Source organism: Lissotriton helveticus, chromosome 10, assembly GCF_964261635.1.
Source record: "Lissotriton helveticus chromosome 10, aLisHel1.1, whole genome shotgun sequence".
Lineage (NCBI taxonomy): Eukaryota > Metazoa > Chordata > Amphibia > Caudata > Salamandridae > Lissotriton > Lissotriton helveticus.
In genome coordinates, this window is record NC_136071.1 from 827026344 (window position 1) to 827049505 (window position 23162).

Here is a 23162-nt window from a genome sequence, read left to right on the forward strand (position 1 = left end):
AGGGACATAATTTTGGTGCAACAACGATTGGAGTTGATGCAATCTGGTTTGCAACAGTAGTGCGTGGCTTCGGTATAGGTTTTACTAACGGTGAGGGCATAGGAATATTTTGGGGTAATTTTATAGATAATGGTGCGGATACTAGTTCTTTTATTTTGGGGGCTAAATCAGTCTCACTAGCACGTTTAGCTTCCATCTCCTTTAGACTCAGGCTGGCCAAAGTAACTATGGTCTTATCCATTTCCAACAGATTATTCTCTATACGAGACAGCCTTAATTCCAAAGGAGTAAGTAGCTGTTTTAAAGTACCCCAAACTAAATTAAGAAATTCTTCATCACCCCGTCTATCATTTGGTGATCCACCCACTTGAACCATCGGAGGATCAGTTCTAATTGTCTCTGGGGAGGCAACCGGGATGCTATCATCTACGGAGCTATTTAAATCAGAAACAGTTTCCACTCCCAGAGTGCCCGGATTAATTTTTAAACTACCATCCGTTATCCCAAGGGATCCTAATGCCCTTCTACTATCGAAAAATTTTGATCTAGCAGTTTTCGCCTTTTTTCGAGCATGGATAGCCCTGGCAATACATTTCTTTTTACGTATTGCCGCTTTCCTGGCCCTAGCTGTATTCATAAGTGAATTAGTTTTAGGGGGAAGCATGGTACCTAACATGGGAGTTAATGGCACAGGATCCTTAGTTATTACCAATGGAGTAGGTGAATGGATCGAAGGGGATGTTTGGGAAGGATCAAAAGGTGCTGGATGAATGACAGCCACTGTCAGTAGTGGCTGTGGACCTACTGTACGCTCGGGTGTACGGGCAGAGGCAATATTCCCCATTGAAGACTTTCTAGTAGTGGCTAAGTGCTCGGATAGTCTTCGTGCAGCTTCAAGATCTAAAGAGACCCTGTGCTGCATTTTACTGATTTCCTCGTCAATAGCCAAATTGGTTTTGACTAGGAAATCATCCAATGTCCGATTAGAGTTCGATTTACTTACAGCCATAAGGGTTTTACTCCTACTACCCTGCGTGCACATTATACAGATTTAAGAAATAAATAACAATAAATAAGTAAAAAATTTTTCACCAATAAGACTGTATAATGCACCGACCAACCAAGGGGCATGGCCCAGCCCAGTCCTCTTTAGTCCTCGAACGGCCTCAAACGGCCCAGTCTTTGCCCTGTCTTCGCCCGGGCTGCGTCCCGCGCTGCGGGAAGACAGGAAGAGGAAATAGAGAGCGTGGAGGGGAGGGGCGGGGCCAGCAGGGAGAGCGGACCGGAAGGTGGTAAACGGTCTCGCAGGGACTCCTGGCTCCTGGAGTCCCTGCACGCTCGCAGCCCCGCTAGCGCCTCTCACCCTCGGCCAAACAACAGTGACCAAGTCCTCCTCACAGTGTCTTTGATCCCTCTGCGCGACGCGGCACCCGCGAAGCGGGTGCGGCGAGCTGTGGGCGTTGAGGCGGTGAAGAATGGGAGCCGCTGTCGTCCTATTCAAATCAGGTGAGAAAGCTCCGTGGAAATGCTCCGTGTAATCAAGGGGAACCCACAGGGAAGGCAGTGGCGGGAGATTTAATAATCCTCAGAAGGGGAGGGGCGGGGCCAGCAGGGAGAGCGGACCGGAAGGTGGTAAACGGTCTCGCAGGGACTCCTGGCTCCTGGAGTCCCTGCACGCTCGCAGCCCCGCTAGCGCCTCTCACCCTCGGCCAAACAACAGTGACCAAGTCCTCCTCACAGTGTCTTTGATCCCTCTGCGCGACGCGGCACCCGCGAAGCGGGTGCGGCGAGCTGTGGGCGTTGAGGCGGTGAAGAATGGGAGCCGCTGTCGTCCTATTCAAATCAGGTGAGAAAGCTCCGTGGAAATGCTCCGTGTAATCAAGGGGAACCCACAGGGAAGGCAGTGGCGGGAGATTTAATAATCCTCAGAAGGGGAGGGGCGGGGCCAGCAGGGAGAGCGGACCGGAAGGTGGTAAACGGTCTCGCAGGGACTCCTGGCTCCTGGAGTCCCTGCACGCTCGCAGCCCCGCTAGCGCCTCTCACCCTCGGCCAAACAACAGTGACCAAGTCCTCCTCACAGTGTCTTTGATCCCTCTGCGCGACGCGGCACCCGCGAAGCGGGTGCGGCGAGCTGTGGGCGTTGAGGCGGTGAAGAATGGGAGCCGCTGTCGTCCTATTCAAATCAGGTGAGAAAGCTCCGTGGAAATGCTCCGTGTAATCAAGGGGAACCGAATTAGTCATCTTTATTTATTGGTTGGACTTTCGCAGTCCACCAAAAATTGGCTCACGACCCACCCACAGTTTGGGAAACACTGCTCTATAATATTATCCCTGTTATGGAGGATATTCAATCTAATGAATTAACTAATATTAGGTTTTTTCCAGAAATTGAAGGATATTCAGTTCCCTCTAAATTCTCCCAGGCCTTAGTATTTGACAAACTAAACGGTAGCTTCAACCTAGAATAGCAGCAATAAATGTTCATTCAGGTCGCCAGTGCAAACAACAGAGAACCGGTTAAGCAAGTTCACAAGTAAACACGTTTTGCAACTAATGCTTTTGTTCTCCTCAAGCCAGCCTGCCTAAATGGAAATTCATTAAAATGATAAGGCTGAAAATGTGAATGTTTTTCCTCAAAAAAGACTGGGTTTAGCTGTTGCTGCTGGCACACTATAATCGAGTATTGGCTTACTATTGCTTATTAAAATCAGCTCCCCAAACACATTTTTGAGTGAAGGGATTAACAAGGTTTCTTTCTCAGCATGAGTCATGACACATGCAGGTAAAATAAAAGGTTATAGGGGCCTAAATTTACTATTCTTTTGTGGGACGCTCACACAACACAAAGCAGCTCAAGCAGCAGCTCTGAATGACGTTTGTGCACATAAGATTTTTATGCTGAAATGTTAACCGCAGATGAACCACAGAAGGGCTTTGCATCGCATAATGGCAAACCCCTCTAAATATATGCAGAGAAGGGTGTCTTCGTACAAACTGGAAGCCATTATTAGCAGTACAAGTTTGAAAGATACAACGGAAAACAGGTGGGATCGAAGACATCTGTGAAAAGAAATTCAATTCAATGAGGGGTGTGTACTAAATAAAGCCAATGTGAAAAATTAATTTCCTATGAATTCTGTCTGGACCACTACAAGCACTGTCAGTACCAAAAATATGAAATTGTCTGAAGAACCCGACGATAACCAAGAATAATATTTTAAATGTATGGATTATTATGGTGGTTGTGAACCACAGGTGCAAGTGCGAAAACTACATTTACCAGACTGCCACCACCAACAGTGAATGTCCGTGGAAGTAGATGAACAGCGATCACACTGCACCAGGAAGAATCCTTTTTGAATTGTAGTAGCACAGAGGAGGCAATCGGAGTGGCATGTTTCAAAGAAGTGCTCTGGCAGACAAGCCTTTGAAAAAAAACAATCCGGAAGTTCCCGTGATGTAAAATGCTGTTGTGTCACCACAAGTTAAGCCCCAAGTGTAGGGTCCATCATTTTCACCACATTTTGACAATAGAAAGGGGATTTGAAAATTTGTATTTTTAACTTTCTTTTCAGATATAATGACTAATCACTTGATCCCTGAAGGTAAGAACAATAGGGAGCACAAAGGGTGTTAGATATGTGTGTATCCTCACTACAATTCCGGGACCGAAAACTAAAGGAAGATGTTTTCTCTCTCTTTTTTCTGAGATACAGTTTGATAAACATAAACTGTTAAGTTTCCCAACTTATTTATTCTTTTTTTACATGTAGTCCCACAAGTTTACATTTACCAAAATCATTAATAATTTTTTATCTTCAAGGTCCAATTTTCCCTAGAATTCTTGCCCTGAAGAAGACCTCCACAAAAACGTAGGGGTCTATTAGTATGGCGGAAGGAGGCACCACTGCGGTGCTGGCGGAAAATGCTTTTTTCTGCACGCCAGCAGCGGTCCTCACGTCCGCCATATTAGTATGGCCAACCATAGCCCATTTCCCATCCGCCGCAGTGCAACGCGAACCGCCATCAAAGTGCGCACGCCACCGCGGCGGTGGCAGCCAGTGGAGACTCACCTCCGTGCGTAATGACGTCCTGTCCGCTGTACAAATCAGGATGCCCCTAACAGCCAGTCGCACGGCAGCAGAGAAACTGCCCAATCAGAGACGGCGGAAGCATGACTGCAGAGCGCCAAACCAGAGTCCCGGTCCCCTCCTCCCGGTCACGACCACAATGGATCCAGCTCTACATGTCTTCTCGGTGCTGTACCTGATACATTACCAGCAACTCATGGACTGTCGCGACGCCGCCACAGGTACGCAAACACAAAACTCCGCACACAATCACACCACACAACTCCAGGGCTGATATACGGTTCCTGTCCACACCAGACACCCTGGTGGGGATGGGAACACATCCACAAGTGTACCCACACATGTCCTACCTGTCACCAAGTCACACCTCCACATCCAGCTCACCCATTTCCGCGAACTTGAAGCAATGTCCCGGTCATGTCACAGCAGCTGTGAAGACAAGGGAAAACATGCGCACAATGCAGAAGGCAGGGCCAGCATCAGGCATGGGCAGGCCATAAAGACCACAGGGCCACACCTCCACCCTCTACACACTAGGCACATCCCAACATGAAGGGACATGCCATGTGCTCATCCTGTCCGTCCCCCCTATGCACAACAACAAGCCAGGTGAACCCACACCCTGCAACACACACCAAACTACTAGGGAGGCAGCCACAGCAGGAGTGGCTGCAGAGGAAAAAACAGCACAGACGCACAGGCCCAGGACACCCCACACCACCACAACACCACACACATGGCAAGAAAACTGAGTCCAAGCACAAAATAAACACACATACAGATAATGAACAATCACTCCACTGGACACAATATCCTGCCGGTGGCTCAGTTCAAACAGACACTCAAATAGCTCAGAGCACACCTAGGGCCCTGATGGGGGCAAGGATGGACCCTACAACAAGTTGCGACTGTCAGATCTGGATAGAGCAGAAGGGAACAACACAGATACAGACTCCAACATGACATCCCACAATGGCCATCAGCCCATACCATCAACCATGTTGTGCTTTGGGGCACAACTACTGTTGCACATTGGCGGCAGATGTCTAAGCCTCACAAATCTGAGGTCAGGCAATGCATTCATTGATGAAAACACACTCAGATTGGGCACACTGCTGTTCCCTCCCATGTGATTTCCCAGACTACCCCAATGCAGACAAAACCTGAAGACCATGACTCCGAAGGCTATGTAAATGCCCAGAACTCATGTTAAATTAGGAAGTACAGGTAGAGCTAGTGCATGATAGCTGCACCCATCACAGAGGCCACTTACAAGCCACTGCATCACATTACCAACATCACATGGCCCAGCGCTGGCCCACGCTGTAAACACATGCAGCGACTCACAATCAAAGTCACCCTTCCCAGAATACTCACCCTTAGTTTGCTGCTGATGTTCCTTTAATCGTGCATCCAACTCAGGCTGTGTCACAGCCAAGATGCGGGCAATTAGTGGTGTCATGCTGTGCCGTGCCAACCTGCCAGTGCGAGGGAGCAGCCCCAGTGTCATCTCCGCCACGTTGTTGCTCAGCCAGCAGATGCTATCCCACCTCTTGTGACAGTGGGTGCGCCGTCGGTTTGAGATACCCAGGGCCCGCACCTTGCATGCGATGACTCTCCCAACAGCCTTATGCTGATGTACTTTGAGCTGCAGGCATGGGAGACAAGAGGGGGAAAACATCAGTGACACAGTGTAATGTACCAACATTTCTCAGTACAGTAGCATGAGACTGACTCATCCAAAATCCACAGATATGTCTAACAGAGACAATAATGCATCTCACATGGTACATCATCATGGGAGAACCACACGTAAATGCATGCAGGTGTGAGGGTGGACACAGTACCTGCCCACCTCCTATATATGCAGAATGCCAGCACAGAAAGCTATGTGTAGCCTGCCAACATCTACTGTCCATTTTCAGGGACAGCAAGACATACATTACATATCAACATATGTTTGGGGGTAGACTCACTGTGTCCAACACTGCACAGCCCTCAATGTCCTTGGTCTGTGAATGGCTCACTGTGTCATGGATGTCACATTGAGGGACATTATCTCACATACCCACACCCTTCTCACAAGGCCTGTTGTGTGCAATCTACAGGGCTGAGATAGCTCATTGATGGAGATTAATGAAAAAGACACACATAACACTGTACATTCAGTGACGAGTCCATGTCATTTTGGGCGGTGACTGTGCAGGCCAGGTGGGCTCACACTGAGATGGACAAGAGGGACCCACACAGTCATTCACACAGGCAATCACTGTCCTGACTCCTGCATTACAAACTTGCTGCGTCACTGTATGGCTGACAAAACAATATATGTCCCTCAAATCATGATGTGCAGGCAGGGAAAAGTGGGAAATAGGCTACACACACCTTACCCCTGGAGACAGGGGTCTCAGGCAGCAGTCCCTGAAGGCAGCAGATGGTAAGGGGTATCAGGTAGCAGTCCCTGGAGGCAGCAGCAGGTGAGGGGTCTCAGGCAGCAGTCCCTGGAAGCAGCAGCAGGTGAGGGGTCTCAGGCAGCAGGCTCTGGGAGCAGTGAAAATGTGAGGCTCTCCCCCACACATATATAGCCCCCTGGGATCATTTCAGTGGTTCTAAGCTGCAGCAATTGGTGTTCCATGTCTGCCTTTTTCAAATGCATCCAATGACCAGCTCCGCGGTGGTGGAGCACGCCTACCGCAATTATCAAAATTGCATTATGCTACCGCGATTGCAGTTCCCATTGGCTGTAAGGGCATGGTCCAATGGCGCTGACACACCGCAGGGGTCAGGCGGTAGCTACTGCAATTTGGGTGCCATACATTTACATCAGTGACCGGGATTTGCGCGGCGGAGCATGCCAACTTCCATTTGGCAATACATGTATACCTATCATTACCGCGATTGTGTCTTGGGCATTGGTGGTGACACACCGCTGGTGCCAGGTGATAGCTACTGCAATTTGGGTGCTATTCATTGCCATGAGTGACCGGGTTTGAGTGGCGGAGCATGCCAACCGCCATTTGGCAATACATGTATGCCTATCACTACCCCAATTGGGTTTTGGGCATAGGCGGTGACACACCGCAGGGGCTAGGTGATGGCTACCGCGATATTTGTACCATATATTGCTATGTTTGACCGTGATTTGGGAAGCGGAGCACTTTGACAGCACCTATGGACACGTGTGCAAGGCCAATGTGCAGTTCTCAACAGTGCACAGTGGCCACATGACCAATGGCAAGTGATTGTGCACACAATGCCAATGCCACATTTACCTCACTGCTGACTACAGATGCAACGTGATTTAGGTGCCATACATTGCTATGTCTGACCGTGATATGGGTGGCAGAGCATGCCAACCGCCATTTGACCATGTGTATATGCCTATCACTACCGCAATTGGGTTTTGGGCACTGGCGGTGACGCACCGCAGGGGCCAGGCGGTGGCTACCACGATATGTGTGCCATACATTGCTATGTCTGACCGTGATTTGGGAAGCGGAGCACTTTGACAGCACCTATGGACACGTGTGCAAGGCCAATGTGCAGTTCTCAACAGTGCACAGTGGCCACATGACCAATGGCAAGTGATTGTGCACACAATGCCAATGCCACATTTACCTCACTGCTGACTACAGATGCAACGTTTGTGTCTATGCTTTGGAACATTGGCATGTACTCCCTCACATATCACTTGTGATATTGCTAGGCATGCCCTTCAGAACAGTGTTGTGATGGACCCTCCAGTGAGTACACATGGCAATGTGTGTCAGTGCTGAGCAACTCACAGTGATGATTGTCTCACTGAACAATGTGCTGATTTGAGTGTCTACTTTTCCTGACTCATGCACACACCTGTTTATCTTGCACAGACTGTGCTCATTGTGTTGTTGATGTGCGCCCTGTCTGACTTACGCCTGAGGGTGTGGCAGGCACTGCAGCTAGGTATGAGACAGTCTTGTTGCTGTTTCACACATATGCTGTGTGAGGTGCTCTCAGGGCTGCTCATGCAAGATGTGGCCATATCCCTTTTGGCATTCTCATAGTCTGATACTGTTTTTGATGTACTTGCTGTGTGAAAGGTGGACAAGTGTACGACTAGTGTAGCTGAAGGTGTCCCTACATGCAAGGTGTGCTGTAAGCTGAACTATGATGCCAGTCATTGTTTCCGTTGTGTCAGTCAAAACATAAGATGTAAGACACATCTCCTTGGGGATTGCATTGACATGTGTCCTCTCTCATCTCACCTAGGAGGAGACCAAATGTGCATCGTCCCTTCACAGTGCTGGCAGACATGGAGGATGACGATGTCATACGGAAATTCCATCTGGATAGAGACACAATCAAAGACCTATGTGCTATGTTGGAGCCCCATCTGTAGCCTCACAGGACATATCCGGGTGCTTTCACACCAATTTCTAAGGTGATGGCGGCCCTGCATTTTTTTTCTTCTGGATCATTCCGGTAGATGGTGTCCAGCGCAGGTGGGATGTCGCAACCTATGTTCAGGATGGTGCTGCGTGATGTCCTGTCCGCTATCATGCTCTACAAGGACAGATATATTTATTTCCGCAGGGGCCTGAATTGGCGGCTGTGAAGGGAGATTTTTATGCCCTTGGACCCATTCCCCATGTTGTTGGTGCCCTTGACTGCACCCATGTTGGCCTGACATCTACAGGAATCGTAAACATTTCCACTCCATAAATGTGCAAGTGGTGTGCCAGGCGGATATGATCATCTCACACGTGTGTGCCAAATTTCCTGGCTGGGCCCATGACTCATACATCATGCACAACAGCATTGTACCACAGCTGATGGCTAATCTGCTTCCTGAGCGTGCATGGATTGTCGGTGAGTATGCATAGTCAAATAGCGTGCTGTGTATGTGACATGCAGTCCTCAGCCACAGTGACATTACAAGGTTTCTCTGTGTTCCTCACACCTAGGTGACTGCATATCCCAACCGTCCTTGGTTGCTGAGCCCACTGCGGAATCTCAGGACACCAGTTGATGTCCGCTACAATGAGGCCCATGGGAGGACAAGTCGTGTGGTGGAGCGTTCCTTTGGTCTCCTGAAGTCACAGTTTTGCTGCCTGGACAAGACCGGATATGCACTGATGTACTCCCCCAGGAAGGTGTGTCAGATTGTAGTGGCATGCTGCATGCTCCACAACCTAGCCATTCACAAGGAGATCCCCCTGCTCCTGGATGCTGATGAGCAGCCAAGGTCCCCACCTGAAAACCAACCCGTGTCCAGTGATGAGGACAGTGGAGAGGAGTAAGGTGTCGACCTGCGTCAACAGCTCATCAACCGCTACTTCACTTGAAGGTGAGTGACAATGTACAACGGACCCATTGTCTGATGATGTTGCTGTTGTTGTGTAGGTGTATATGAGCTTTGTGACTGCAGACAGTTGTTGACTCAGTGGTGGCTGACAATGTTTTTGGGACATGGTAGTTTGGAACTTCTTCCGGATGACTATGTTGGCACTTGACTCATTGTGATGTGTGCATGTTGGATTAGCTTGATGGTAAGTGTTGTGTGATGTCTGTGATGCCACACCCGGATTGGTGAATGTTGTTCTGTTGTGTTTTCCTAGGTCCCTTTGGGCTCACCTTGCCTACATACATTTCATACTCCTGGTACATTGTGATCATGGTGAAGACTGCACATCCTGGAATAAAGACGGAGCGGAAACAACATGTGTGTAAGGGGTATTTATTTACAATGGTGACATGTGAGGGGTAGGGTATATTTACATTGGGGTGATTAGTGAAGCAGTGAGTTGACAGTCATGTTAAATGAGAGAATCGAGTAGTCACCACATTGAGATGGTGACCCAGTTCAACAGACAGATGCCATTCACAAGGCAGTGTGGGTAAGGACAGTTTCAGACAGTCAATGCAGTGGTGAAGATGGTTGCCATAATGGCTGGCTCCATGTCTGACGTTTGGCAGGTTCTTTGCCACAGGATACTCCCAGGGATTTCTTGGGACAGCCCCTTTGTCGCTTGGCAGGGGGGTCCTATGCTGTAGGGCCAGTGGGGTCTCTGAGGACTCAACCCTCTCTGTGGCCGCAGTGGAGGATGTTGAACTGTAATTCTGCAGCCCAGCAGGGGGAGGCGGAGATGTGGGTTGTGGCGCAAGTCTGTCCCTCAGTACCACCACTAGCTGACCCAAGAGGTCCAAAATTTGTCCCATGCGGGTGTCCATGGACCCCTTCAGCAGGAGGAGCTCAAGGGAATCTTCTTCTGCCCGGACCGTTCGTCCTTGGGCCCATTAATATGCCCCAAGGGCTCTGTTTATGTTGTCCAGGGCTTCGGTCCCAGGGTCTGGTTGTCTGTGCCCCACGGATGTATGACATTACAACGCATGCTTTTACATCGCATGCCTTTACAACGCATAGGGCTTTGGGGCGCTGGATAGTGAATAGTTTAATTTACTATTCCAACTCCAGTCCCCGTGGATAGTAGGGAAGATGTTGGATAGTAAATTAAACCTATTCCCTATCCTAGAGCGCCCCCAGCGCAATGCGTTGTAATGGTTTGCGTTGTAAAAGTTGCGTCGTAAAGGCACTTCGTGGTAAAAGTTGCGTTGTAAAGGATGTTTCCCGTGCCACACCCTGCCCCTCCCACCTGCCCTGCTGCCACGGACATGTTGCCTCACAACTGTGGGCGCCCGTATCCTCTCCCTGCCCTCCTCAGTTGGTGGTGTGGGGTGGTCATCCTCCGGGACAGGGAGAGTGTTGCAGGCAGCACTGGTGGTGGTGGTGGTGATGGTGGAGGACTCACATGCCGTAACAGCAGGGGTCTGCAGAGAGGTTGGTGTTGCAGCAGATGTGGTGGGGTGGGATGATGGGGTCCTGAGACCTGTTGTGCCCTGGCCCACCAGATGGGCCGGCTTCGAGCTCCTCGTCCAAAGAATCCCAGGAGTCAACATCTGAAAGTCCAATTTCCGAGGGGGGGAGAGACTGGCCGTGCAGGTTGCTGGTGTTGTCCTCTGCAGTCAGTTCTTGGTCACCTGTGGGACAGATGGGAAATGGTTATTGTAGTGCACCCCGCAATCTTTGTGTTAGCTGTGTATTATTCACTGTTAGTACACCACACAGTTGATTAATCATCACATTGTTAATATGAGTCCTACTGTGCTTCCTGAGATGATGTTGAGGTACATGCATTACTTGTCCATGGTATGAGGTGTCAAAACATACCATGCGTCACTTGCATGTTTTGTGATTACAGGGACATGTTGCCATCTAGGGACTAGCACAACAAAGCTGTTCTGTGACGCCTCTTTGTTGATTACTCTGCCCTGGCAGACGTTACATCTGGGCATGAATTGGCCATTGTCATCTCATGCATACCTTTGTCCTGTCATGTGCAAATCTCAATTTGTACCACCAACCATGTTTTCTTTGTTTTCATATGGTCCTTGCTGCTCTACCAACATGGCAGTTACACATGGCATTCAGTGTTGTGCATGATTGTGCCCAGACTTTCTTCTACGTGTGATTTGGTGTGTCACACTTTGGTTGCTGTGAAAGTTACATTTGCTTAGCTGTCTACACACTGTGAGTGGTAATAGGATATGTGTGTATTTTTGTGTAATGAGAGGGCTGGTGTTGTCATATGGCACCATGCTTTTTTAGATGAATGGCTGGGTGTATGTACTGGCTACTTACCTGTTCTGTTTCCACATTTGGGTTGGATTTGTGACACATCTGTGTGTGGTAGAGTCTGCTATCCTGCTCAAGGGTGGGATAAGAGGGCATAATATGTCTATCTACCTGTTAGTTTGATGAGGGTAATGTAATGGCTGCCACATGCTTCTGGGTGGGGAGGGAGTGCTCCATCCTGCTCGGGTGGGACAGGGTGCCTAGTGGGAGTTGCAGTGCAGGCCTCTCACCCACAAGCAGAACAACCTTGATAAATGGCTACCTACCTGTTATTTGTAAGTGTACAATGCAATGGCTGACACATGCATCTGGGTGGGAGGGATGTGCTCCGTCTTGATGAGCTGGGAAACAAGGGGCATGTTGGGAGTAGTAGTGCAGGCCTCCCACCCACAAACAGAACGACCTTGGTAAATGGCTCCCTACCTATTAGTTTTGAAGTAAATAATGCAATGGCTGTCACATGCATCTGCGTGGGAGGGAGTGCTCCATCTTGATGAGCTGGGGAACCAGGGGGCATGGTAGAAGTTGTAGTGCAGTCTTCCCACCCACATACACCCTTCCCTGTGAAGATGGCTACCTGGTAGTTTGTTCCTAGTGAGACAATGGCTTCCAACTGCTTTTGGGTGTGGAGTGCTTTATCCTGCTCAGGTGTGTACCTGGGTGCAAGTTGGGAGTTGTGGTGCAGTATTCCCACCCCCAAACAGCCCTCCCAGGGAAGATGGCTACCTACCTGTTAGGTGAGGGTGAACCATACAATGGCTGCCACATGCTTCTGGGTGGGGGAGTGCTACATCCTTCTCAGAGGTGCGTCAGGGGGCCTGGTGGGAGTTGTTGTGCAGGCCTCCCACCCCCAAATAGCCCTCCCAGGGAGATGGCTACCTACCTGTTAGGTGAGGGTGAACCATACAATGGCTTCCAATTGCTTCTGGGTGGGGAGTGCTCCATCCTGCTCAGGTGTTGGACAGGGGCATGGTGGGAGTAGTAGTGCAGTATTCCCACCCTCAAAGCCTACTCCCTCTGAATATGGCTACCTACCTGTTATTTGTAAGTGTACAATGCAATGACTGACACATGCATCTGGTGGGAGGGGAGTGCTCCATCTTGATGAGCTGGTTAGCAAGGGGGCATGGTGGGAGTAGTCGTGTAGGCCTCCCACCCCAAACAGACCTCCCAGGGAAGATGGCTACCTCCCTGTTAGGTGAGGGTGAACCTTACAGTGGCTGCCAACTGCTTCTGGGTTGGTGTGGAGTGCTCCATCTTGCTCAGGGGTGGGACAGAGGGGCATGGTGGGAGTTGTAGTGCTGTTTGCCTGGACACATACAACCCTGAAAATTGTTGGCTACCTTTGGGCAGATTCATATGGAGTGAATGTTACATCTGTGGGACATGTGTTGGATATTGGGGTGCATATGGATATACTTGTGCCTCTGAGATGTAGCGTTGTATTTGTGCTGGACCGTACATAGCTGTGTAATGGTCTACATTTGCTTGTACTTACCAGCCTGTACTCCCCCCCCCCCGGCTATTCCTGTGAGACTCCCTGGATGAAGTATGGCAACCACCTTCTCCTCCCATGCAGTGAATGTTCTTGGTGAAATGGGAGGGCCACCGCCCTTATCCTGAGCCAACTCACGGTTCTTGTTCCGCTTCTTTTTCACAACACTCTTCAGGACATGCCACCGCTTCATGATTTCCTGTCTGTTGCACGGGGTGTTTCCTACTGCATTGACCTTGTCGACTATCCTTGCCCACATTTGTGCTCTTGTGGATAATGGTGTCTGTTGGACCAGGTTCCCAAACAGTTGTGGTTCTACTCTGATTATCTCATCTACCATGACTGTCAGCTCACTCTCTGTGAATTTGGGAATTATCTGAGGTGCCATTGTGTGTGATGTGCAAAGGGGTTATAGGTGCAGGGGTGTAAGTGGGGGGGGGGTGGTGGTGATGTGCATGGTGTATGATGTGCAAAGGGGTTGGAGGTGCTGGTGTGGAAGTGGTGGTGGTGCTGCATGTGGTGTGAGTAGTGAAGGTGTGTTGATTTGCCTCTCCTTTCTGCTGTGGTGTTTGTCCCTTCAGTTGTGGGGTATTGCAAAGGATTCTGGTCAGCGAAGGGCTGGTTTTATTCTCAGCTGCGTGGGTGTGTCAAGATGGAGTATTGCTGTCAGGTGTGTTGTGTGGGTTGTCCTGGGATTTGTATTTTTGTAGTTGTCATGTGGGTGTGTCATTGGGGTTGTAGTGTAGTTCCTATATTCCCAATAGGCTCTGCGCATTGGAATAATATCTTCAATAGTATAGACGTAGGACAGAGGTTAACTAGGTGTTCTACTGACGATATTAGACTTAAGTTTTGTGTGCCAGCTAGCTCAGAGTTCACTAGAAACTTTCTCGAATAGGCGAGGAGGAGTTTAACCTCCCTGGATAGACAAGAAGGGATTTAGTTTCTGACAACCATAGAACATGACAACTTTGCTCTCCCTGAATAAGAGTATATCTCTAGAGTCGTGTGAAAACAAAAGACAGCTATTTTACTCAGTCAATACGTGCATACTTAGTTTCACCAGATTGCAGAGAAAAGGAGAGACGGGCGTTTTCAATAAAAGGTGCTATTTATTGATCAGTCTCTTTTTTCATACAAGAGAAATGAATCGCTACAATTGTAATACTTATAGTTAAGTAAAGTGCATACAGTAAAAGCAGGATTATAAAATAATACTGTAAAAGCATTGATATGGTTTCTTAGCCATATGTTACTTTAAAATGGATAAAAGATATACATACATATATACATTGACTAATCGTACTCAACTGGTGCTTCTAACTACGCCTACCCCGGTGTACCTGACCTAAGCCTAATACATGGGAGGGAGTAAGTAAGTAGCAGTTTAAGTTAAGTTTGTTTTGCCAAGAGTCTGACTCAAGAATTCTCTGTAAGGGGTTAGTCAGTTCAGTACCTGGGATTTAGAAGGCAGGAGGGCTGGTATCTCTTTCTCAGGACTCGGTATCCCAGTTACCCGCGAGGGCAAGCTGGAAACGCTGGAGGCTGGATTCCTCGGCAAGAGGAAAGGCAGCGTTTTTCCTCAGCGCGTCAAAAAGGGAGGGGCAGCGTCCGTGGGCTCTCGCATCAGCTGGGCTCTCCGGCAAGTAGTCGCTGCTCCAAGCTCATCACCACCGCGTCTTTACTAAGGGCAGTGTCGGTATATTTATACCTGAGGGGTGCCGGGTTTGACGTAAGGATGGACATAAGACGTCAATCAGGATGTCATTAAGAACTGGTCATTCTTACATTCTTTACAGGAGTTCTCGAACGAAATCAAAACAATAGCAGCGGGGATTTCCCAGGTTTGCTGGAGGCTTGGTTTGTTTAGAGAACTCGGTGTGCTTTCTAGGGGGCTGGAGGAATAGTGCTTGCTTAATGTGACAGCATGCGCTATGACTAATTTATGAAACTGGTTTCTGTGCCGTTGTATGGATATTAGTGATTTATAACCGGACAAGGGTCAGAAATTGGAGTATCGATACAGGTCCCTAGATAAACACACTACACCCACTCCACGAATTTATGTCCATATTTACTAACCTAATCAATAGTAAACATAACTAATAGTGCATGTGTATACCGAACCACCCCAAAATACATTTTTTGCATTTGAAAATAGGCATATTCGAAATACACGAAAATGAGTATAGGTACTGTATGCATTCAAGCAGTGTAATCATTCATAAAGGCATGCACAATTTATCTCAGCATGAATGATTTGCGAAAATAACACATGAAATGGCTCTTAATACAGATGAAAAAGGTGCGAGACCGCTCCATCACATATAAACACAATTACTTGTAAATAGGCTAGAGGCTGAGGTAATGTATTGTCTCTAGAGTTCCTAAAAATAGAAGCTCTGTTCTCTAAGAATAGTTCTACTTTAAGCAGAAGATAAGTGCCAAAAAGTAAATATTTTGGATTTGGGAAAAAAGTTTTCGTTTTCAGGGGAAGAAGGAAAAAATTGTCAGTAGCTTTGTTTTTAAAACCGAAGGCCAAATTCAGAGTTCAGGGAACGCTGTGTGCACGTTTGCTTATAGTCACTCTCTCTGTTCTGGTGAAAACAGCATTTCAGACAGATTAAAAAAAAAAACAGTTTACTGCCTCAGGTGAAAGTTCGACCAAGTTGGAAAATGTCGCTACCATGCAGTCGTGCGCATGTTCGCTTTCAGTGATGTTTTGATCAGCATTGCTTACAGAAGGCCGTACCTGGTTGATGCTGCTTTCATCCTGTACTTCACTACCCTTCAATCGTAGTGGTGAAGTCTCCACGAATGCCGTCATCAGGATAGGTAGCCGCTGGGGACAGCACAATGCATGAGCCTTTACTGGACCCAACAAAGTATCTGCATCCAATGGTACTTCTGATTGTAGTGTAAGACATGTGTCCAACACACATTCCTCGCCGCATAGCATGCATCTCAATACAGGTAAGACACAATTCTGCCATATGGGTCTGAACGAAAGAAACCAGGTCATATTCAGATCTCTTAGCCGGGCTAATCCAAGGACTTTAGTTATGCGGTCCCGATAGCGTATAGCTAGGATCGTTTCTTCCATTGTTGCTGGAGTCTTGTCTGTGACACGGTGTTAGACCTGGCATCTTTGGCGTGGTTTCCCCTATCTTTTTGCCTCTACCTCCTGTATTTTTGACGCTGTGCTGGATTTCGTTTTTGCTGGTTTAGATGCTTTGGACACTCTGCCACTGCTGATCAGTGCCAGAGTGTAAGTGCTCCCTGTGTAAATTATTATTCTAATTGAATATACATGTTTGGCATACTTGTATCACCATGAAGTCCCCTAGTAAAGTGCACTGAGTGTGCCAGGGCTGGTGATGACAAATGCTACTAGTGGGCCTGCAGCACATATTGTGCCACCCACAGGAGTAGCCCTAAAATGATGTCTCAGGCCTGACACTGCAGTGCCTGTGTGCAGTTTAGAACTGCCATGTCCTCTTGGTCAGTGTCCCCACTGATCAGGCCTAACCCTTCCCTTTTTGTGCACATCAGTCACCCCTATGGGAGGCCCAAGGTACCCCCCTGGGCAGGGTGCAGTGTATGTGAAAGGTAGAGCATGTACTGGTGCAGATAACATGTTCTGGTAGTGAATTACAGCCATTTCCGTTTTTCACTATTGTAAGGCTATCTGGCTCCATAGGTTAACATGGGGGATGCTGGCTACAGTGGTTAACAGCATTTCTTCCCATAGGAACAAGATAGGACATAAGTATCTAGTATCCCTGAACTCAGAATTTAATAACACATCTTTTAGGAAAGGTTGTTTTTAAATCCTGTGTTTGAGAACAGCACTTTTAGAAAGTTGCTGTTCTCTTGTCTGACCCTTCTGTGTGCTTGGGCCTGTTTGTGTATTGACTGTCTGGTTTGAGAGTGACAGGGGCTGGGGGATTCCCCAGGAGGCTGGATGAGTCAGCACTAGGCTGAATGACTGCAATTGCAACTGGAGTGGTGGGAGGCGTTAGCACCTGGGCTGAATAGGGCTGTGCCTGCCTTCCACAATGCTGGCTCCACCCCCCTGCTGGGCGGCTGAGGACCCTGCCCCTCACTCTGAAAGGAAAGATGCAGCCAGCACAACAAAGTGCTCAGGATCCACCCAGAACTGGTTTAGACCGGGCTCAGGGCCCACATGCACCAAGAGAACAAAGACTTTAGGGGTATAAGTACAGTACCCCTGACAACAGAAAATTAGATCATCCTGGAAATCAAGAAGGAACCTCTGCCAAGGAGAAAGCTGAAACTGAAGAAGGAAGATTGTCCTGCTGTTGCTCTGCTGGACTGACCTGTTGCTTTGCTGCCAAGGAGAGGGGAAGGACTTTGCTGCTGAGCTGTGTCCCCTGTCTTGAAGGAATCTCCAAGGGCCTGAGAAGAGCTGGCTCCCTGTTTTGAAGTCCCAGGAACAAAAGGACTTCACCCCCAGCTTCCCTGAACTCTGCTGAGAGAGTTCTGTCCTTCCTAGAGTGCTTGATCCAGTTGTGGGGCCTCTGGAAGTTGTACCTGAGCTGGGAAGCTTGAAACTAAGCTTGAGTGACTTTTTGAACTTGAAAAGTGTCGCATCGCTCGCTTGCGGAGCGCATCCCCGACAGTGCGAGAAGTTTCCCGCCGCTACGGAGGTCGAGATCGTCGCAGCGCCTGACGCCGCTGCCAGAGACGTCGCATCCTTCGTTTGCGGGACGCACCAGACCGGTGCGGGAGAATCTAACATCGCTGCGAGTATCGTGCAGAGCCTGTCGTCGCTGGGTGAGAACGCCGCACCGCTTGCTTGCGGACCGCATCACGTCTCTGCGAGCATCGTCGCAGAATCACGCATCGAGGAGCTGCGAGAGAGAGGATCCCCGCTGGACCGCGCATCGTCGCCCCGGAGATCGTCGCAGCCCCTACGAGATCATCGCATCGTGCCATTGCGAGAACAGACTTCCTACGGAACCTACGCATCGGAATCCATACAAGTGGCCTTCCTCCCCATACAGACCGGATTCATCGCAACACGCCCGCTGCTGCAGCGGGGCTGTCTCATCGCCTCCCCAGGGTCTCAGGAGCAACGCATCGCTTGTTTTCCACCGCACCAGCTTCTGCTTTTGGAACTTTGTTGCAACTAAAAGGTACTGTGAGTAAACGTGACGCAACTGTGAACTTTTCACGCATCAGTAGAGAATTCTATCGCAACGTAGAGAATTCTAACGCAACCTTAAGAGCTCTTTTTGAAACCATATTCTTGAACTGTGTATGTTGGATTTTTGTCGTTTTGGTCTTGTGTAGTTTAGATTAAAATACCTTTATTTTTCTAAACTGTTGTGGAGTCAGTTTGTGGTGTTTTCACTGTGTTACTGTGAGTGTTGGTACAAATACTTTACGCATTGCCTCTGGTTAGCCTAGACTGCGCGTGCCAAGCTACCTAGAGGGTGAGCAGGGGTTATCTCAGAGGGTTATCTCCTTGCCCTGACTAGAAGCAAGGGTCCCTATTTGGACAGTGGTACCTACCTCTGCCAACTAGAGACCCCCAGATCTAACATTGGTGGTCAGGCGGTGGGATTTGAACTTGTATTTGTACTTGACCCACAGTAATTGGTGTACATCACTAGTGAGTGCAGACCACTACGCCACCGCATACTACTGGTTTTGATTTTTCTATTTTTGAGTAACTCTTCAATACAGCATGTCTTTGCATGGGAAGGCACCCAGTAAGGAGGCAGAAGTAGAGATGGAGTTTGCCATTGGAGATTTGTATTCATACAAAGTTGAGCAACTTAGGAAATTCTGCCTTGAGTTTGAGTGCCCCATAAAGAGCGCCTACAGAAAGGAGGAGCTGCAGAAAATCTTGAAGGCCCATTGGGAGGCACAAGAGGGAGAGGATGATGTGGATGTAGAAAACAGTTTTCAAGTCACAGATTTGCCAGTGGGCAAAGTAGGTGCAGGAGCTGGCAGCACCCATTCCAGCAGGGGCCTCTCCCGAGAACAGTTACAAGAAAATCAGAGAGTAAGAGAGTATGAGTTGGAAGTCATGAAAATGAAAATGAAGCAATTGGAAGTAGAAAAGGCGGCGGAGGAGAGCAAAAATGCCCGTGCCTTAGAAGAGAAGAAATTGCTTTTGGCTCCTGAGTTGCGCATGAGAGAACTGGATCTTAAAGCCAAGGAGGTGGATGCCAGTTCTAATGGTGGCAGCGCGCAGCCAGTGCATGGGGGTAAAGTATATATTCCCAAGGACCTGGTACAGAATTACCATAGGGGTGAGGATATTTATGCCTGGTTCACTTCGTATGAAATTGCATTGAAGATGAATGGTGTGCCTGATCAGCACTGGGGGCGGGCCTGTGGAAACATTTTGAGGCTTCTGGGAGGAGTGCTCTAGAGCCCTTAGAATTAGCAGGTGCCATGACCTACCCCAATATGAAGGAGGCCTTATGTCTCAGGTATGGCCTTACCCCAGAGCAGTACAGACTGCAGTTTAGGAACTCCAAGAAGAGAGAGTCTGAGACTTGGATGGAGTGTGTGAATTCGTACTCGCGTGCACTGGAAGGTTGGATGAAGGGCAGTAAAGTAACTCATTTTAAGGGGTTGTTGCATTTAATCAGTTGGGAGCACTTGTGTAGTCTTTGTGTTCCAGAGCTGCGACAGCATCTTTTAGACAGCAAGCTGACAGACCCCATTGAGCTTGCTAAGGAGGCGGACCGCTGGACCAGTACCAGGGTCCACAGAGGAATTGTGGGTACCACAGCCAAAGGTGGGCAGGGTCCCCAGCAGAAGAGTGGGGGGGACAAGGGTAACCAAAAGGAGTTCTCAGAAGGGCCCCAAAATAGTTCCCAGGGAAAGGAATCCCAACCCCCCAAACCTAAACAGCCATGGCCCTCTAAGGGCAGGCGGGACAATAAAGACAACAGGGGCCCACCTACCTGCTATCACTGCAATGAGGTGGGCCACATAGCTCCAAAATGTCCCAAGAAGAAGCAAGCACCCACTGGTGCCCCCGCCCCAGCGTTAGCTAGTGTAGCTTTGGGAGGGGATTTGGTTTCTAGTGATTGGGGGGAGCTAGCAGTTATGACCCTTGTCTCTCTAGGAGACCAAGAGGTGGTCCAAGAAACCTTACTGCCCTCTAACACTAAGAAATATGGGCAGAAGGTGACCATCAATGGGAGGGAGATTGAGGCTCTGAGAGACACAGGAGCCAGTGTGACATCCGTGAGGTGTCAGTGAGTGTCTGAAGAGCAAATCATCCCTGGTGTACTCCGCCCTGTAGTGGCAGCTGACAGTTCAGTGCGCTTCAGCAAGCTGGCGCGTGTTCCCTTTGAATGGGGGGAGTCTCTGGTCTTTTGGAGGTAGTTGTCAGTGATGCCTTGCCTGTAGACTGTCTGTTAGGTAACGACCTGGAGAGTTCTCCATGGAAGGATGTAGAACACAGAACTCACTTGGAGATGTTGGGTTTGCCTGCGTGGATCTGTGTGTCCACACTTGCTATGACAGCCAGTAGGGGGGAGTCAGCAGAACTGGAGCCTGAAACAGTGGCCCAGAGACCTGCCAGGAGAGGAAGAGGCAGAGGGCGCGGGAAACCGACCCCAGCCGTTCCCACAGTCCAGGAGGAAGCAGAACCTGAGGGGGATGCCCTGGAACCTACAGGGGAACAGGTAGCCGAACTGGGAGACTTGCCTGAGCTGATCCATTGGCAGCAGGAAGGTGGTCCCTCCAGGGAGGAATTCTGCAAGGCGCAGAAGGAGTGCCCTTCCCTCATTGGTCTGCGGCAACAGGCTGTAGATCAGGCAGCAGGTGGAGCAGCCAGAGATCACTTCATCTACTGGGAAGATGACTTGTTATATAGCGAGCCTAAGTTTGCTGAGCCCGGTGCAGCCCGTGTGCTGGTGGTACCCGAGCGCTTCAGAAACTTCCTAATGGGTCTGGCTCATGACGTGCCTCTTGCAGGACATCTGGGGCAAGACAAGACCCTAAACAGGCTTGTCACCCACTTCCACTGGCCCCAGATGAGGAAGCACGTTGGTTCCTTTTGCAGATCTTGCCAAACCTGTCAAGCCAGTGGCAAGACTGGAACAAAGTTGAAGGCACCCCTTCAACCCTTCCCAGTAGTGAGCACCCCTTTCGAGCGGGTGGGCATAGACATTGTAGGGCCCCTGGACCCCAAGACAGCCTTAGGCAACAGGTTCATCCTGGTCTTGGTGGACCATGCCACCCGGTACCCGGAAGCAGTCCCTCTCAGGACAATTACAGCACCCGTGGTGGGCCGTGCATTGATGGGGATCTTTTCCCGTGTGGGGTTCCCCAGAGAGGTGGTCTCTGACCGGGGTACCAACTTCATCTCTAAGTACATGAAGTCTCTGTGGGAGGAGTGTGGGGTAACTTATAAGTTCAAAGCCAAAGCGGTGTTTGGGATACGCACTCTTTGTTCAAAGTTTTACTCCAAAGTATTTTGTCGGTGGGTGGTGCCCGTGGGGTGGAACCCCTGTACCAGGATTGATATACAAATACTTTTGCTTGCGCTGCTCCCTTGAGAACAGCGTCTCCCCAGAGCACTCGCGTTTAATTTCAATAAGTTTCAATACTTGTAACCAGAGTTCATTGCGTTTTTATTCGGATTTTTATCTTTTCCTTTTTACACATAATATTTCTCTTCTATACCATGGTAACTCATTTGGCCCAATGCATTTCGGGCACTAGCCCTTCCTCAGGGGCCATGTGATTCCTGTAAGGTAAACAAGTACAGTTTCAATTCACTGTCACATCTATTTATACACATATATATACATCAGGTTCAGCTTGCACCTTTCATTAACATGCAATTTGAGAGAGGTCACGTATTCAAAATTTCATGTATAAACTGTATAAAACAATGAGTCTTGTCATATTGAGTGTACACATTGTACCAAGCCAAAAAATTGTATAACAGTATTGCCTCTGAACCGTATTACTAAGCAGTGTTATTGTGAACGTTAAAAATATATGTATGAGAAGTAAGAAGCTCTGACCTTGTCTGACGAGTGGGCTTTTCGTTGACGGTTAGCGTAGGTAAAAACGGGTCTGCGCGAAAGTGAGAACGATGTCAAACAATTGTTACTTGCTGTTCAATGCTTAACGCTTACGCTAGTTAACTGAAATTGTGTGGCCCGAATACGGGACTTACCAAGAAAAAGTTCTGTTGCGCGTTCTGTGCTCCTCGTTCAACGGCGTTGAACACAATCAGAAGTCCCGCGTATTAAATGGACGTTCTGAAGTCACGTGGGTCGTGGAAATGTGTGACGGCGTGTGATAGGTCCAGGTTGTCAGCTATGTGTATCGAGGATCTTGTTAGGTCGTGTCAGTGTCACATGTGTAAACACTAACATCTAAAGATAGTGCGACTGTAAAAGAATGTTTGAAGTGTATTGCACTTTATGTAAAATGCGAAACCTTATGAGATTTACAATGAGTTAAGCCCTATGTTACCCATTATATTGGCAGTGACTTATCAAAACATATTTCAGAACGAAAATTGTGTAAAATGCAGTAAATACATTACATTTGAATATTTTACGATTGCTGATGATAAGACTCCACAAAAAGTCTATAAATGGCAACTAAATTCCAAACGTTCATTAAGCCCTCTAGGGGCGGTGGATGATAGTCTATTAATCCAGTACAGTTCTCTTTTTAAGAGGTATTGTTCATTGTCTCTTCCTGGTAATATCGGGACAATTTCCAAAATGCAGTACTTCAGTTGGCTGAGATTGTGTTGATGGTCATTAAAATGTGTCGCTACCGTGGATTTTGCAGATTTCAATCTGATGTTTGAACGATGTTCTGTTAGGCGGGTTTTTATCTTTCTGGATGTTTTACCCACATAGGGGAGCCCACATGGGCATTTGAG